The sequence below is a fragment of the Oxyura jamaicensis genome, chromosome 14, assembly GCF_011077185.1.
Source record: "Oxyura jamaicensis isolate SHBP4307 breed ruddy duck chromosome 14, BPBGC_Ojam_1.0, whole genome shotgun sequence".
Classification (NCBI taxonomy): Eukaryota; Metazoa; Chordata; class Aves; order Anseriformes; family Anatidae; genus Oxyura; species Oxyura jamaicensis.
In genome coordinates, this window is record NC_048906.1 from 5,801,006 (window position 1) to 5,805,092 (window position 4,087).

Genomic DNA, 4,087 nt, shown 5'->3' on the forward strand with positions numbered 1-4,087 from the left:
ATTTAGGTGCCTAACTGCGTTAGGCTGCTAGGAAAAAACAGTCTTTGAAGTTTGAGTAGGCACTAACAAAAATGGGCTAAAAAGTAAAATAAATCTGGCTAATACTGCCCTGAAAGCTGTGGGTGCTCTGAGTTTTACACCTAAAACACAGCAGCAGGAGGTGGCCACCACTGGCAATTGGGAGGTTCCACCAGCATGAGGGTTCAGATCTCCATCCTGACCTCTTCTGCCCCTCTGGCCCATCTGAACCATTTCTGGCCCCTCTTCTGCTCACTTATGCCAGTGGGTGTTTGCTTTCATGGGAATTGTCCAGGCCATTTGTCTGAAGACATCCTCCTTGTGAGAGCGTATGAAAGGAAACATTAAAAATGCCTGTTGTTGTTGTTGAGAAGAATCTTAGGACATTAAAAGTTGGAGAAGTCATCTTCATTATTTCTCTTTAAAGTTACTTATGAATTGAGAACGGCTCTGCTCATATTTCTCTTTTATTTGCTGTCTCCCCAGGCTAAAGTGTTGTCTATTTATCTTACAGATTAGGTTACTTTTTATGGGGTTCCTGCTATTATATTTCACCTCTAACTTTGTTAGTTTGTGTTTGATATTAAATTATGTTGAATAAAATGTGCAGCTCAAGGACATTTTTCAGCTTCATCCTGAAATGAGGTTCTTAATCCTGCTTCTGGGTCTGCCCCTGTAGCCCAGCCTATGGGGACAGTTTGGGGTCTGTAGGACGGGCAGCAGAGAAGTGTTTGTATCCGTGATGGGCTTTGAAGGTGGAGCTGCAGGAGACGTGCCTGTAAAAGCAGTCTGTTCATATACGGTGATTTTGGAGACAACTCTTTAGAAATGGGTTCTAATAATATTGGCATCATCACAAGATAAGATCCAGGACTAGTTAAATCACAGCCTCGCAACTCCATGCTCCTTTGGGGATTAGAAGAAGTCGCTGAGCTGTCACTCCAAAGCTGATCATGGGCTCGTTTAACTATGTCATCCCATAAGACAGCCCTTTCAATTATGTCAACCTGTCTGCTCTCCCTAGACTCTAATTTTAGAGCAGCAGTAGCTAATATTCTTGGAAAACTGATCCGCCTCCACTGATCTCTCCTCTCTGTCTGCTGCTGTTAACGGAGTATCCTGTGGGGAGATGGGCCTGCTTTACTTCCCCTCCTGTAATAAACCTAATAAAAATAGGTACCATTAGGTTCCTTTGTGTGTGGTCTCTTTAAGACACTTATCTGAGCTATGTAATGGAGATGTCATGTCTCCTCCACAGAGGGATCTGGCAGCACCGCGGGGTCACTGCAATAAAAATAAAATTCAGTTTTAAAAGCCTGGTATGAAATTATGAGCCAAAAACCAGGATGATGGGATGGGAGTTCAGAGACCTGGAAGAGGGAAATGTGAGCTAGAGCCACCTGGACGTTAACGGAGTCACCAGGCTGCTCCTGGCTTGCTTGGGAGGACTTTGGGTGACAAGGTGGCCCTGGGGACACCAGGGACAGGGGACTTGTTTGAGTGTGCTGGATGGTGTTGGGAGGAATTTGAGCAGACAACGGGGAAAGAAGATGGGTGGGCTCAGGATGTTTTAGCCCTGGGCATCTCAGGCTCATCTTAATGCAGCTTGGTGGGAAGGGGATGTACATTGCCCCAGAGATATGATGGAGCCCACCACGACTCCAGCTCTCCCTCCACGCTGAAGGTTATCCTATATATATATTATTACTGTTAGCCACATTATACGTTACATACATTACGCACATTACATTAGCCTCATTATAGGGGCTGCCACAACAGGGGTGACAGGGAAGGTCTTTGAAGACCTCCTCTCTCTCCTCTGGGCACTGTGGTGGTTCTTCAGCCGGGCTGAGCCTCCCTTGGCTGTTGTTCCTCCACACTTGGCCTCCACTGGGCCTGTAGGACAGTGCTGGATGGGTCTGAGGCTGCCAGAGGGTTTTCCCTCTTCTGCAGAGCATTCCTGGTCTTCTCCAACATGGAGTCTTGGGGGCCCTGTTTGAGAGAGCTGACATGCACAAAGCTGAGGAAGAGCATGAGCCTCTTCCAAGGTGTTTTATTCCCCCTTTAGGATGCAGTGTGTGTCTGAAGGCAAACCATGTGCTGAAAAGGAGTAGAAGGGATGGAGGGAAAAAGAGGGAGACCATGCAGAGCCAAGGAGCAAAGTGACCCCATCCATCCCACCAAGCGTCATCGCAGCAGTGGCGAAGGCCAGGGCTTCCCTTTGGGGATCAGGCTGTATAAAATCCACACATCAGGGAACAACACCTCCCCCAGTCACCAGCAAGTTACATGTAATGCTCCTTTCACAAATCCACGTTGGCTGCCCATAATCAAATTCTGCTTCTCAAGCAATTTCCCTCGCTAATTCTCCCCGAAGCACTTCTAACCCAGCTATCAGCCTTGTTGCTGAGCCGGCCAGCCTCTAACCGCACGCTGCTCTGTGTGATCCCTTCCCGAGCAGTGCGGTGTTGGGCACGTTCCTCCTGTTCTCAGCAGCCTAACCTGTCACGAGCAAACTTCTAAAAATATCGCTAAAGACCTCAGCTAATTTCTAATCCTCGTTTCTACTAAGATGGCTGCCTGTGCTGTATGGGTTTCTGGACTCAGGATTTGCACTCTTCCTTAAGAGTATCTAATCTGTTTGGCACTGTTCCTGTTGTTAGCCGTACGGACTCCTTCCCTGCCACAAAACGTGATCCTTTTGGCAGCGGTTCCCCCGGCTGCAGAGCACCCTCAGCCCACCAGCAGCACAGACACCTTCCTCTTCCTCCTGCCTAGCTCACCCCACAGCTTTTGGAGATTACTGGGGTCCAGTCCTCTTGGGTGCTGGGCAGGTGCTTTGTGTGGGAAAAAACAGACTCTGAGCTCAGCAGGGCATGTGAATTTCTTTGAGCTTCCCAGGTTCTGGAATGTTCTGTAACAGTGTAATGGTGCTGATGTATTACGGTGCTGATCTATAAAAGTATAGTGGAGCAAAGGTCTTGAAGTTCCTTACGTGGCTGGATTCCCCATTATTGTTTGTATTTGGATATTTTTCAAGTGCTGTTTACCCAGACGGGGTGAGGAGAGCAGAAATTACATAAAGTCAAGGACAACACTGCTGATGGCCAAGGAAACTTCTAAACTTGGAAACTTGACGATGCCTTTTTGTCATGAGATCAGTGAGGTAGGACAGCCTTCTGATGGGATTAAAGAGCTAACACTAGATTTGGTTTGTTCCTGAAGGGAATTACATGAAGTATTCATGTGTTCAAGGGATGCTTGAGTTTAATGACTCGAGGTCTCTTCTCCTGTCAGGCTCCCATGTCTGTGCCCCTGTAGCCACACCAGGCGGAGGGACAGGACTCAGCCCCCTTGCTCCAGCGCTGCCGCCTGAGCTGTTACCTCGCCACAAACCCCACATGGCACAGGGACATGGAGGACGGATGAGTGGCACACGCTGTTCCCAGGCTCTGACAGCACAGCTTGGCTGTTTCAATCCATCACCGCACACCTTCCTAGAGTTCCTCGTCCATCTCCCAGCTCCACTCCGCATCTGAGCCATGTACACGGGACAGCCACGTGTTCTCTGGGGAGAGCAGAGGTGGGACAATGCTCCGTCATTGCTCAATCTGGTCACGAGTGTCATTAAGTCAATAGTCCCCCCTCTGCCGATGAGGTAAACATTATTACACACAGCCAACGAGTAGGGGAAAGGTCAGTGTTTTTAAACCACGCCTCGGTCTCCCGCTGCCTGTCAGATCAGCTTTCCTTGAAGTGAGCTGACCACTTTGGAGAAGAGGCCAGCTGATGGACTTGTTATCAGCCGACTCATGCAAACCCCTGCTGCAGACGATGCTCGTCCACCCACACCGGTTGGTGTGTGTGGAAATCCTACAGCAGCATCCTGAGTATCAGCCTGCTGGGACAAAAACACCCCTTCCCATTGCCAGCACTAAACCCAACCCCAACCTCAACCCCAGCCCCAATCTCTGTCCCAGTCCCAGCCCTCATCCCTATCCCCATCTCCAATCCCCTTCCCTATCCCCCATCCCAATCACAACCCTCATCCCCATCTCTATCCCCAGTC